Here is a 15,509-nt window from a genome sequence, read left to right as displayed (position 1 = left end):
CTGAGATGCTCTGTGTCTCGCTTTGCTTCACTGGGGACGCATCAGCAGCTTCTGGTCGAGCCTGATTCTGCATATGGCTTCTGGTTAAGTCTGGTTCTGCCAACATCTGCCTACACTACCTGGTCAAGTCTCCTACATCACCTGGTCTCCTGCCCAGTCCTGCCTGCTTGTCTGTTTGCCATCATTCACCTCTTTAAAATAAACTTTTTAACATTACTCTGTGTTGGTTTGAATATCGCATTTGGTACGTACTAGCATTGCGTTGTAAGTCTCATACATAAACACAAATGTCTTTGTGTACTTTGTATGACGGCACATATTTCTGCAGCAGAAGGTAAGAAAACATGTTATTTTGAAATTGTTTTCAAAGAATAATCCAATATTTTTAGCGTATATTCTTCACCCCCAGCAGCGAGTAGCTCAACGTTCTCTGCAACACTACTTTGTAAGTTGCCTTAAATGTTCCATTTGATTTAGAATCAAGCTTTCACTGTGTCATTCTAACACACGACTAAGTTTTGATGTAAAAATAAATCTTTTATAGCCTTGGCTGTGTGTTTAGGGTTGTCTTTCTGCTGGAAAGTGAACCTCCAGCCTAGTCTCAAGGGTTTTTCAGCCTCTAGCAATTTTTCCTTCAGCACTGACCCTTGTTTAGCTCCATTTATCTTCCCATCACCTCTGACCAGCTTCCTGGTCCATGCTGGGGAAAAAAAGGCATCTCCTTGAAGAAAAGCATGATGCTGCCACCACCATGGTTCACAGTAGGGAAGTGTGATGTGCATTGTTAGATATTCCCCTTACATAGTACTTTGCATGAAGGGCCAAAGGTTCAGCTTTGGTCTGAATGGAGCACTGTCTTTTACGGCTTGAGGCTACTCTAAGGATCCCTTTTGTGGAGCACACCAAAAAAAGAGTTGTACTGCCAGGTGATTTGTCTCACCTGAGCTGTGGACAATAAGCAGATTTTTGAAGGCAGTTGACTGGACTAGACATTAGAGTCAACGCGAAGAAGGCTGAATACATGTGCACACCCCACATTGAAAAAACAAAACAAATTTTTTCCACTTCACAGTTAAGCACTGCTTTGTGTTGGTGTACAAGTACATTGAAGTTTGTGGTTGTGGTATAATAAAAATGTGAAAAAGTGAGTACTGTTCATACAGAGAGTAAGCAATGCTTCCTCATTTTAATTGAAACCAAAGCCTTTAAGCAGGCAAAAGGTCCAGATGGAAGCTTCGCAAATCAAACCGTTAGCCATAATTAAACATCACAGAATTAAAAACACAAAAAAGAAATCAATGATTTTTAATAACATCAGAAACAATCAGTCAAAACACACACATCAATCACACAGTCAACCTCGCCTTTTTTCCTTTATGTGTGTCTGAATCTTTATATCCATCACCAGTGAGATGAATAATCAAACAATGAAAGGATTCAGCATGTCATGCGCTCTATCAATCAGCCAGCATTTGAAAAGCACATCAGAAGATGCAATTAACATGAGGAAACAGAGAACCTCACATCATTTGAAGAGGTGGAGAGCAACGGCTCTGCGGGATGAAGGAGGAGCTACAAGAGGCGAGAACAAGGAGGGGAGGTGACCAGAAAGGGAAGAATTACAGATGCAAACGACTTCATATGTAAACACGACAAAGGACTGGAGTCTGTTGACTGACATAGGTCTTATCTATTACACCTCCCAATCCATTCCTCCTCCTCTCCCCTCTCGCTTTCCAATTCTAATTACAACAGATGGCATTGAAGTGGCAGCCAGAGCATATTTCATCGGCAGGGAATAAAAGCAATTAGACATTCAATTTGGAGTGTAATTAATCCTACATCAAAGCCTTCATTAGTGATCGCTCGTTAGTGAAACATGCCTCTCTGAGAGGCCCAATAATGGCCCTCTTCGTCAGGGGATCAGTGCTAAGAGGGAAATCAAACAAGGTTAAACAAAAGCCATTGTTCCACTGGTAGACAGACGAAGACAAATGAGGTGTTAAGGCTGGGGTTTCGACTGACTATTTTACACACATTTTCCAACTCAAGGCTGGTTTTCTGGTTAGAGGTCTTAACTGTTCAAACTGTGGCTTAATGTGATTGCCTCCTTTATCAGTGCTTCAGCACTTGAGTTCCCAGTTTGCCTGGATCATGCTAAATGAATTTGAAAGTTTCTTGTGATAGCTCCGTTTGCAGGACTTTGTCACAGCAAGGCATTCCATTACACACAATTGATGTCTGTCAAATGCCTTTTACTTTCAAATGACTGAGTTATTTCTTAATGGACGTTGTAGATGTTAGCTGATGAACTTGATTGGGTGATCTTTGCTGGCGTATCAGTAAAGTAGTGTAAATATATGTAGGGTAAGGTATATCAGAGGATTAGATGTTGCAATAAAGTTGCATTGTTTGCGTCACAGGAATTCACTTAATAGTTTGTAAAAAAATGTTTGATTCAAGGAAACCCAACAAATTACATTGAGTCATTGACTTGCAGCATTCAGTCCTCTTGAAAGAGTGTATAGCCAATGAGGACAGTCGTTGACTTAGCAGCAATCCCTCATACCAAGGTTGACAATGGTGGTGACAATGAAGTTGGCTCCACTGTCGCAATGGCAATGTTTTTAATACATTTTGATTTTTAATGTGGAATATCTCTAATGTGTTGATACATTTCTGCACTAGCCTTGAAAATCCTGTGTGAATCAGGATCAGTGTCTGGATTTGAGTTAGACACTATTTTAAGACCTAAGTGTAGGTTCTGTTTTTGTTTTCAGAGCATGATAGCCGGCTTAACTGCTGAAGAAAAATCAATTTAAACCTCCCGGTATGACCAGCAATTTAGTTTTCAAATACAAAGCACATTTTTGAGGCAGCTGAAATAGCATATCTTCCCCTTTACATAACATTTTGTTTTATTTTGTGTAGTGTAGGTATACAGAATCAAATATTACAAAGAAATGTTGTTTGTGAGAGACCACCAGCTCCCCTTACACAGAGGGCAGTGTGTGTTAGACATCTGAGCATAGACCTTAAAAACGCAAACATTCAATGCAAACCACAAGACAACATGTTACGAACCAAATTGCCAGAGTAATTTCAATACATAAGGTGTTTCACTAACCTTAGCTTTCTGCTTCAGCTAACTCTATATGGAAAGATCCTCAGGAGAAATGAGATGCACTTTTACTGAATACATATATGCTGAACCAGATATTCCTCTACAAATAAATGATAAAGCTACACATGTTTTATATGAAGTGATGCCAGAACATCAGTGCAGCCTTCTAAAACCAAGTTAACCCAATGCAGAAACTCCAGTGAGGACAAAATACCAATAACAGCCATAACAACAGATGGGAGCGAACCTCTGAAAAACGTGGTATATTTAGCTATTCAACTGTTGACACGATATAGCTTGAGGGGCCAACCTGAAAGTGTGTTTGTTTGCTTTCATAACATTACCAATTAAAGACAAAATAATAATTCTTGACATCATTAAACCAAATAGGACACCAGTTTCTTTCTATTTTTTTCTTAACACCTATTTTGACCAATTGCGGCAACCTACAGTCTCTCCAGATCTAGTCATATCAACCTTGTGTCGTCTCTTGTGTACACCTACTCTGTAGGACTGGAATTGGGTTTCTAAATGGGCTATTGCCTTGCTATTTATTTAAATATTTACATAATTGTGACCCCTTTTTCAAGTAGTCATGCTGTTGATTCAACAACTTTTTAAATTATGTGAAAGAAAATAAGTTTCAACAGGCAACGTTTGTCAGATAATAATATAAATCTATTTTAAAAGATCAAAAAAGAGGCCTTCGCTTTCTTAGGTATATTGTAATCTATACTAATTTTAGATTTGAACATGTTGAAAAATTTGTCATTTTTTTCCCTTGTTGCTGTAATCACTGCAAAACACTTTAAACTGTATATAGTCACTACTGATGCCAAATGTTGCTCGTGTCATTAGGGGGTTGAAAGAGAACCCAAAGCGTGGTTGTGGCAAAAATGTATTTTGATGCTAAAGAAGAAACTTACTAAAGCAGTCACGGTGGTCAAATAGCAGGGAAATAGAGAACACTTCAGGTAAACAGAATCCAGCGCAGAACAACTCGATATCAGGCAGAGCAACAGAAGAAGCCAGTGATGAGTAGTGAAAACCAGGGAGCTTAAATACAGAGGGATGTGTGGAGAAAGATAAGGCAGAGACAGATGAGAGCAATCAGGTGGAGATGAGGAACAGCTGATACTAATGAAGACAGATGAGCTCGGGGTTAGGGGTTTAAAAAACAGGAACTGAACAGAGAAAGACACATAGAAGAAATCTAAAAGAAATAATACAAAATACACATTGTGCACAACAATTAACTAAGAATGTAATCCATAGGTGTATAGACTAAAATAGCAGCAGCTAGAAAAGAAAAAAAAAACAGCACACAAACAAAGACCAAAAGAAATGCAAAACTCAAACATCTCAAACCATTACAACCACGTGTTGAATGGTTAATCCTACAGTATCATTCACTATATTTCCTTTAAACTGTTTTCAAAGATTGTAGTCAGTTGCATGGGGGAAGGCTAACATGCCAATTTTATCAACTGTAAACTTGGAAAGGAGCTGTTTGTTGCACTCCCATGCTATCAGCACACACTGTTTTACACTCCCATTGAGATTCTTATGTTTGGGGCATTTGTGTTAAAGTTGTAGTGAAATGATTACACAGACACATTGGAATTTATTGTTTTCTTTTCCACAAAAGGTTGGAGCAGCGGTAATCCTTCCGATTTGGTTTCTCACTATGCCAACACAGTTGTTTTTGAGTTCCTATGTATCATGGGATCCCAATTTAAAATCTTTACATCAGAACAGATTAAATAATTCAGAGAAGGTGATGCAGGTTTGTTGAGTTTTTCCTTTCACAAATTATTGGTAAAATAACCCCTCAATGTCACTGTTGAGAAAGCCATGCTCGCTTGTGCACATCAAAACATACAAACACTCAGATACTACCCATAACCAAACATCCTGGACCCACACACATCGAGCAATATTACGGTCTGATATGATGAAACTGAATGAAACTTGCTCCAGGTGTACTGCATCCAGTTTCTCGTATACTGTTGTTCTGTGAGCTGTGTGCTTCCATGTCCCCAAGAGGGGATTCATATTCAACTCTGATCGGCAAGAAGAGTCAGGTGAGGGGTCGCAGTGAGGAAGAGTGCTCACATGCAAAATTGACACCAGGAGGTGAGGAGCTAGCCAAGAACTGGGGGATGAGGGGATGAATAAAACAAAGTACGTCTCTGACTGGGGGTGTCCTCAAGAATTCTAAGACTTCATTTACTCCAGAGGATGGGTTGTGTGAGTGTGTGCACTCCAGTGTATTTTATGATACATCAGAGAGTTTGGTTGTGTGTGCTGTCTGTGCACTTGAGAGTAATACAATACCCTTACAGAGGGCAGTACATGGCTTGCCTGTTGCCCCAGACACACATCTATGATGAGCAGATAAAAAATGAATTAAAGAACAACAGAAGAAAGCCAGACTAAAAAATGAGAAAGAGCTGTGATCCAAATAGTTGTCTCGCTTGTGTGTGTGTGTGTGTGTGTGTGTGTGTGTGTGTCTTTTTGTGTGTATGTGTGCACATAAAGGATGTCTTTAATTTATGATTTACACCATGCCCTGATTTTTAATGTATCTTGATCTGTAGGACGTGTGTGTCCATTGAATAATCAGGGTTTTTTTTGTCCTGACAGTGGTGATATGGTGGAGTGGATTCTCACCATGGATAACATAAACCTACTTGTCAGAAACAGAAAAGTAGTTCAGGGGAGTTTTAGATTAATGGTCAAGACACATAGCATTGGACTATGCATGCAGTAAATTACAAAAGTATACATGCCCCTTGAATGTTTTAACATTACAACCACACACTTCACGATGTCAGATTTTATTTAATATACTAACACAAATTAGTGCATAGTTATGAAGTTGAAGGAAAACGATGCTCCACAAATAATAACTAGGATGCAATTGTAATCAATCTACTTTACTGTGATATCTCTAAATACAATCCAAAGCAATAAATTTCAAAACAATAAATGTTGTGCAAAATCAACACTTAAAATAAAACTCTGTGATGAAACACAGTGGTAGCAGTATCATGCTCTGAGGATGTTTTTCTTCTGTAGGTACAGGGAAGCTGGTCAGGTAATTGGAAGATGAATGGAGCTTAAAGCTATAGTTGGTATTTTTGCTATACTGGGTAAAATCATCCTTATATCCTGAAAGTAGTTAATGCACTATGTATTCACAAAACGGAGGTTAAAAAATCATTCTCTATGGGAGCTGCAGGCCTGTAAAAACTCCAACCAATCTTTGCTGTTTGATCCAAAGGGTATGGATTTGTCAAAGTTTTATTCCTGCTCTCACCCATAGACTTTATATACTCACCCCCCTCTGTCCCTCAAAATCCGGGGGTGTCGCCATATCTATCGGTTGTCCCACATGCCAATCATTCTGACGCGCTCACGTAACGCCAGTGTCTGTGCTCCTTCCTTCTGAGTTTCCACTTGTTGGCTGCGCATGCGCACTTCTAGTGTTTAAGTATCCGGTTAGCTTAGCGGCTAGATTAGCGGTTAGCCATTCATTGTAGCTCCGCTGCTCTCACTGTGTACTTTGAACGTGGCTAAGAGTTGCTTCGTTCATGTTTTTGATAAGAAGAGATGTTTAGGAGACAAACCATTTTACCAAAATGGTTCGTCAAAAATGTTAGTCTCTAGACGAGTAAAGTTGGGGGAGTTTACCCTAAAAGATGTGTAGCTGTGATTATAGCAAAAGGTGGTTCTCCAAAAATATTGACTAAAAGGTGCTGAATAAAATTAACACTTCTCATATTTTACTCTGTACATTTTAACTTTAAGAACAAAGCAATGCATTTTCCCCACTTCAAAGTTGTGTACTACAATACTTTGTTTTGATCTAAAATATAAAAGTTTCATAAACGTTGATTCTGTAGTGTGGAACAATCTAGGGAATACTTTTGCAAGGTACTGTACATATGTGTAATAACTTTATTCCTTAGAAAAGGAAATGTGTAACTACATTCCCACATCATTGCTGATGTGTTATCTAAGATGTCAACAAAATAAGTAGTGATATAATATTGCATGTGTTTTCAGTTTCACGAGTGCAGAAAGCCAAATGAAATGCCTGTGTCTATTTAGAAATTAGATTTGCAGATTGTTTTAAAATATTGTATTGAAGTTGAGTAAATCAGTCCAAATTACGCATATGGGCGTATGTTACATTTTTGTGAGCTCACAATGCTTAAGCATCCCTGCAGAGTAATTACGGCATTATATCCTGGAGAAGCATTTGCCTAGAAAAACTCTCCCTTTGAGTGTTTTTTTCTCTATTCCTTCCAATTTGGTAGCAGTAGGGATTTAGGAGGATGCGCAGTTTGTCATTTGGCCACTGAGACAGATACTAAGAGTTTTGGCTGTGACTTATTTGAGCTAATGGTCCAGAACATTGTGAGCACCCCCACACCCAGAGGCAATTTCATAGGCGCACTGGGCCAGTGCAAATGGCCCATAGTATACCTCAGTGGTCAACACACACTTGCCAGGCTGACATAAGTGCACATTTCAGCATTCACATACACCTGTACACACACGCAGTAGTCTCTCAATATTTATTTGTATTCCGTTGAGGCCTTACCGGTCAATGTTAAACAGTGAGGATTTCCACATAACTTCTTATCGAACAAAGCAGGCCATGTAAAAGTAAGGGTAAATAATCTGATCATCAGGAAGATAGGGACAGTGGGAGAGAGTAGTGTAGTAAATCACAAAACACCAAGAAGAGTAGAGGGATGGACAAGCATATCAAGAGAAAAGATATGAAAACAAAACAAAAGAGAAAAGGGAAGTAACCCTGCTGAAGTGGAAGGAACCTAAAGATGAAGAAACATTGAATATCCTTGATTAGACTGTCGGACTATATTTCTGCAGCTGTTTGGTTGCTGGGAGGGCAGTTCATTTTCCTTGAAAAGTCCACTTCAGTCTAGACATTTGAGCAACACATTTACAATATCTGAGCTCACAGCAAGACACCGAAATGACTGGTCAATTATTTCCACCTGGGGCGGACATACAAACGTGCACTAGCAAAACACACATATACAATCGCAGACACACACAGCAGAACTGATCTATGTCCCATGTTTTTTTTTTTTTACACACACTGTATGTGCACGTAATGAGCAGTCACAAATATCAACAATGCCACAAAAACATTGAGTTAAAAAAGAGTAATGAAAAGAGCTATTTTTGAAGAACCCTAATTTTGTTGATTTGAGTTGCTTTTTAGTTGCCAGAGGTGGCTAGCTCACCTGCGGTGAGGTTAGAAATGATGTGGGACGTCATTATAATACATTACAGATGAGTATATTAGAAATGTGAAGAAAATGCTGCTGTTTGGGGAAAAAAAAGATGGTAATTACAGCTCGGGTGTTTGAAAATTGTAGAGTGAAAACCAATTCAAATCTTAACCTGACAGGTACTGCTTTGCTAGCTAGGTGTCTTCATTACCTTTGTAAACTTTGTAAAAAAAATATATTGTGCTGAGCATGCAGCAGTATGTCATTTTTTCTTTCTAAAGATGATAGTCTATCATTTTCAAAGTAAAATTGGTAAAAAATCCTAAACAGTGAGACCCTGACACAACTGAGGCACTTTCAGCATGGAAACACATGATCATGTTAGGGTGTTTAAATGTCTTTGTGCATGTAGTGCTAGTGAACCGAAATAACCTATATTGGTTGTAATGTTTGGTTTGTTGCTCAGTTAAACATCCCTTTCACTAATTTTCTATAGTTTTTCTTCCCAGCTACAGAAAAATAAACCATAGCAATCTTTCGGTATTGCATAAAGCTTTTCAAGGACAAATGGATCATAAAAATAATTTTTTTTTAGGTATAATGCAGACACATTCTCAATTAGCTACACTGAGTTTAGTAGCTCAGTTTGCTGTGTTTTTACCATCTATGGTATTGGATTAGCTAGATATAAATGTACATGGCATCTAAGTGTTGTTTTCACATTCTGCAAATTTCCAGTCTTCTTCACTAAGAATTTTTTTTTTGCTAATTCTCAACATTTTACATAACCTTTCTGGATCTGTGTTTGATGACAGATTTATTTTGAATAGTATTTAGTTTTAGTTATGTCCCATTGCTGCACCACAAAATTTTTTAATGTTTTTTTCCTGCACCTTGAGAAAGGTCCACAGTAGAACATTGTTTTCCAGTCCATTTCTACTCACATTCATGGAAAATATGCACACCTCCCAGCACCCTTGCTATTCTCCCCATCTGCCATCACTAGCCTCGAGGAACTTATGAAGAGGTTCAAAGGTTGGACGAATATATTATTGTTGTTATTATTCAACACAGAGCAGCACGCAGAAGACAAACACACAATTAGGTTAAGCTTTTTAAGTTTAGCATGCTTCTAATTTTGTTCTGGCCTGCACATTATAAGATATAATTAACCAGGATGGCTTTTAAAACACTGCAGGGTATGTCCTTGCGATGGTCAGAGCACAATTCAATGGAGCCAGAGAGCCCACTGTTAATTTTATTTTCATTTATTAGCACATATCTCCTGGAGGTATTTAGACTAACGAGGTTTCAGAGGACCTTGCTTGAGTTATATGTGCCCTGTCATTATTGATTTCACTGAACATTCCGCACAATGAGGACAACACACTCTGCTCTGTTTGCTGTTTACGGGGAATTAGTGCACCGCAGCCTTGTTCTTTGCAAGCAAGCAGTTGTGTGAAGGCAGAAATAATTATACTCACTCATTTTGAGTCGTGGAGGATGAGACTGACAAAGGCACCAATAGAGTCAAAAATAATCAGGTAAATCTAACTTCTGAAAGATCTGCTTTAGCTATATGTTTAAACTGCTTTGCAGCCACTCTGGTTTGTCAGCTTTTGAATTCTTATCTCGAACCAAAGCTAAGCCACTGTCTTATATCATACTTATAAAATTGTGGATGCTTTGTCACTCAAAAAAAAAAGACTTATTGGGAAATTGTGTTAAAATCACGCATTACTGGCCACATTTACACATTTTGTTGGCGTACAGCGAGTATTTCAGTTCTTTCACAACCATGGACACCATACTTGCAATATAGGAGAAGGTTACTGGATTATGATGTTGTGGATTTTTGAGCTGATTACATCCATTTGATGATTTATTGACTGCTTAGATCATCTTTTTTAAAAGTGTTTCCTCTCTCATAATTTTATATTTACTTATGTTACGTTTCTCAAACTGTATTCTAACAGCCAAGGTATGTTTCTTCTATGTATTTGAACTTGCACTCAACCTTTAATGGCAAAGCTGCCAACGAAATGCCTGCACTAGCTTTTGGGTTCAGCAAAGTCACGTGTTAATGAGTGGTTGGCTGCATGAAAAACCTTGGATAGAATTCATTTTTAAGACCACTGCAATTGATGCACCTTTACATTTTCGAAAATCCATTATATAAGAGGTGTACTTTAGCTTCAGAGGTAAAGTCATGTGACATTAACACTAAGGTATGTTTTGTTTGTTTATCATGGGCTGTGATGCTCAAAAATAACACAATTGATGCATTAGACACAGAAGAATGCAATCACACATCCTTTTAATCAGTTTACTGTAAAATGTATCGGGTTTCTCACCTCAGTTCACCTATTGTCCTTTGTACTTTTCAACAACCCTGTGCCACTCCAAATTAACTTGCCCACCTTTTAGTTAATGAAGTCCTTCTTCCTATACGCACTTGTCCTTACAAACACGAACAGAAACTCTCAATAGCCATAAACACAACAGAGAGATAAACAAAAGACATAAACAAGCCCACATACATTTAACTAGTCATATAGTCAGTTATCAAAAGGTTAATTTGTTTCTTTAACCCAATTAACTAAAGTAAACACATCATATAGATTAATTACTTACAAAAGGTACTTTCATTCTGACGAATGAGCCCCATTAGAACCCATATTGTAATTCCGTAATGACCGTACGGAACAATATCTACTGAAGCTAATGGTGATCATGTAGATTCAAACTGTTCACAAAAAGCTCATATGTGAAAGTGTGGAGAACATGTATTCAGACCTTTTACTCTTATGTCCTCAAATAAGATGTAGTGCAACCCATTGCCTTTAAATAATCTGCGTGTAATTTAATCTTGGCATTAGTACATGTGTTCTATGATGGAGAATAAAGAACTCAGTAGACAGGCAAAGCATGGAGTTGAGGAGACATTTGAAACAAGGTCAGGCTATCAAACAACATCCGAAGTTTTAAACATCCTATGAAGCACTATTCTTTATTCTTCCATCGTCTGAAAATAAGCACAACTGAAAACCTAAAAAGACCAGGCCGACCACCTAAACTGAGAGAGTGGGCATGGAGAGCAATAATCAGAGACGCAGCGACCCATCCACAGTCACTCTGGAGGAGCTGTAGACAGAGTGTAATGAATAATAATGCTTCATAAATGGTGGTTAGTTAGATGTAGGAATTTGGGAGCTATTTAATGGATTCCTGCATTATAAATCTTCAATCTCTTTAAATAAAATATATTTTATCAGACTCAAATCTTCAAAAAAAAATCTCTCTGAAGGAGAAATTTTAATTGAATACTTTATGTAAAGGAAGTGAGCCAGGAAGATGACATTTAAACTTTTCAGCGATCTTCCTCCTGGGTCTGGCCTTGGAATATCTCAGTGGCCCCCTTCACTTGGACTCCAAACTGATTTGTGAACAGTTCTAAAATAATAAACTGGGTTCTGGTTTCTACAACAGCTGATCAGAGGCAAAAGCTGCATAAAGATGCTGGAGCTTTTAAATAATAATGCAGTGATTAAAACAAATGAATTTTAAGCAAATGGTGAAAACTTGCATTTTAAACTGGGCCTCTGCCTTGACAGCATTTGTTTCAAGTCTCACGCAGTATCATCAGCCTACCCTTGTTTTTAGACGTCTTTTTATTTTTCTGGCTCAGCACGGAGAATTCAGTTGCCTGTAACAGGATGTTAGCAGGCACGGACCACAGAGGAGTGTTTGCCACATCTGCTCAGAAAGTTATTAAGAAAAATTGTTTCTAATAAAATCTTCTCCCAAACATTTAGTTTGTCATTCGGAAACAGAGTTTCCTAACTTTAGATAACACTTGCAAACACAGACCGTTCTGAATCAAGGGTGCATTTAGCCCGGATGCTTAAACCAGCAGAAAACATGCATGTATCTACATAAGCAGTTTATCATTAGGAATACAAAGTTAAAACACATTATCGGGAGCACAGTCTGTGCAATAAAATGTTGTTTTAGCTCAGTTTAATGTTCTGATAATGACCTGTACAGGCTTGGTCAAAATTTGATCCAAACTCAGTCTGATACTACTAAGAGCTTAGATTAAGAGTGTCCAAAGTGCAGGTCAATTGTGGCCCTTTAATTTTGTTTGGTCCTCAAACTGCAGTCCAAGAAGTGTAGAAATCCTGCCCTCCAGCAAATTGAGATGTTCATTGCCAAATTTATATCTTCTTAAATGGAAAAAAAAATGTTGGGTGCACACATTTTCTTTGTCCTTGTTTTTTTTTTTTTTGCTTTCATTCTAAAATCGTAGTATGCCAGGCCTCAAGCTTCCCTTGACTTGAGAAAAACATTTGCCCCCAAAACTGAGGAAAGTTGTTTTCCTTGATAAAAGAAAAGTGTACATATTAGAACCTTTTCTGGACCTACAAGCTGTTGTTCTTTTCTTCTTTATCTCACTATAATATTGCATGTTGTATTTACTGGGTAATAAACAGAGAGGGTAAAACGAAAATAATTCACAATAATTGAATTCAGCATTTTAACTGGAAAAACACCCGAAACAAAACTATGGCCCCTTTAGTGCTCTCAGCTTAGCTATTTTGGCCTAGGGTAAAAAAAAAAAAAAAAAAAAAAACTTTGGAAAGCAGTGGACATCGATGAACGAGATCATCTTAGAAAAGTTTCTGGAAAATCTGGTTTGTATTTCTCTTTATCTTTCGGGTTCTTATTGTGAAAACAAGAAAGAAAACGTGAACGAATTAATGGCCTTTCTAATGAATGCCGTTCTGCATTTTGGGGTTTATTTTGTGGTTTTTCATCCACATCCCCAAAAGGTCATAGTACCTTATCCTGCTGACATTTAGAGCATTGATAATATTCCCTCACATATCAATTTCACCTATTTTCTCATCATTCTCGTTTCCCCCTAGCAGAAAATGGAATCATTTGTGCTTTCAGCAATTTGTTATTGATTGGAAGAGCTCTGGAAATAGAGGGTTGCCATTATGGCAATGCTGCAGCTACAGTTAAATTGAGTTTTAAGCAGGCCTGCAAATGTATCATTTCACAGCCATAACACAAAAGCTTTTAAATCCATGAACCTAGGGATGGATCAAATGCCTAAAAATACCAGTCTTCTCCTCATATTGAGCCCCATTAGAATTTCTGTCGTTAAAAGGTTTTCCGTAATTCTGTGGAATGTGACAGTATGTGGCTGTATTTCAGAAAAGGAGAAATAAAAAAAAAAAACACTGTTAAGATCAATTCTCTGTCTAGCATCAGACCTGTTTGAACTGTACCATTGTGATGGAAAAAAAAAAAAACTGTGATCCAATATTTCATTCTTGGTCTGTGTGATCACTGTGGCTGCTGGGGAAGGACATATTAAATTATGTTGGCCATATATATTTATTCCTTATTTACTTTAGAAAGTATTGAGGGAATCAATACATGTTTAACCACATAGGTACTAAGATAGACACAGAAGAATGGACAAATATACAATGCACTATCGGTATTGATGCTGGACCCAGACAAGTGGTGAACTGCTTTTTTCCAGCACTCGACATCCACCCCTGAGCTCTTCTTGCCCTGCACTCTGGGGACGCGTACAGTAGGACAGCCTCAGGCATAATCTGCACCACATCATCCCAGCTCTTGTGTGGCTGAGATGGGGAAAGAAACCATGAGTAGGTAGCACCTCATCTTACCTCTGCTCATAAATAATAGTGGCCTTTATTAATGAATTAGTAATTACCCGAAATGTTTTATTTTTTTGTTGACCGAGGAGAATGAGAGCTTGTAAGAAAGAGGCACTCACTCCCTCCTGGAGCAAAGTCCAAGCCTTGAATCCTCAGGAGTATGTTGCTTAGCCTTCATATCACAAAAACAAGAAAACGGGCCTTCACTGAGATGATGCCCCAACAATTACTACATGCCTGAAATCAGCTGAAAACCAACAAGGAATACATTCACTGTTCATACAAACCTGCTAATACTTGGTTAAATGTCCCTCAACAAGCTGCACTGTGACCACATTCTTTTTGCTGCTCCTGGCATAGCTTGGGGCATAGTTTCCTGCCACAGAATCGTTTTATTGCATCGATGACAAATTTTCAATTGGGCTTTGGAAGGGCTATTAGATTGCCTTTCCGTGAGCTTTTCTGAGATAAGACTGGAGTTAACATTGTTTTGGCACACCCGAGTGTCCACCGTATGTGCCAGCTGTTCAGCATAGTGGTAGAAGCATCATGCTGAGGGCTTGTTTTACCGCCAGCAGCACCAGCTCATTGTACAAAGCAGGGGGGAAATGAAAATCCTTCATCATACAGCTTTCTCTGAAACCAAACGCTCAGTTGTTGAATGTTGAACAAAATTAGGTGTTCTGACAGAATCTTGATGGAAAAAAAAAAAGCATTGAAATTGGTTTTGGAATGCAGGGAGCAAGCTTGGATCAATTGAACCAATACAACAACAAAAAATTCAGCTTATTTAATGAAAATCACAGAATTATTTATTTACCTGGTGGATTTATGTATAAAGTCATTTTTTAATTCTACCTACAATTTTATTCTGACTGGAAGAAATGTTAATGCTTTTGGATTGAATGTTACAGGGTATCTGTGGAGGGAGCTAAAGATTAGGGTAATGGCAAAGAGACCTTACAACCCTAAATACGTGGAGCTCATCCACCAAAGATAGATAATCAAAATAACAGTGGAAACATGCTTTTCATGCTGGCCGTTATAAGAAGGGTTTTAAAATGGTTTAATGCTTTTAAAAGGGTTTAATGCCAATAAATGTTTTCAAAAGCTTCATTGATTTGGGTATAAACATTTGTTGACATGTCATTTTTAAATACAATTTAAATATGAAATGTAAAAATGTTTTTTTTTGATAATCTGTAGTCTGTTTACACTGTTTATTTGATCTCCTAAAAATATATATAAAATTGTACAATTAAATCTGGCAGCGGTTTGAACAATGTTGGGTTTAACTGCAAATGGACCGAGTCAGAAGTATACCAGAACTTTGACGATGGGAACAAAAAGTGTGTGAATTATCCTGATACATTTTTTTTTCCCTTTCAGTCTCTGGTGTAGCACCATTTGTTA

This window comes from Fundulus heteroclitus, chromosome 21, assembly GCF_011125445.2.
Source record: "Fundulus heteroclitus isolate FHET01 chromosome 21, MU-UCD_Fhet_4.1, whole genome shotgun sequence".
In the NCBI taxonomy this organism is placed as follows: Eukaryota; Metazoa; Chordata; class Actinopteri; order Cyprinodontiformes; family Fundulidae; genus Fundulus; species Fundulus heteroclitus.
This window is presented reverse-complemented; position numbering follows the sequence as displayed.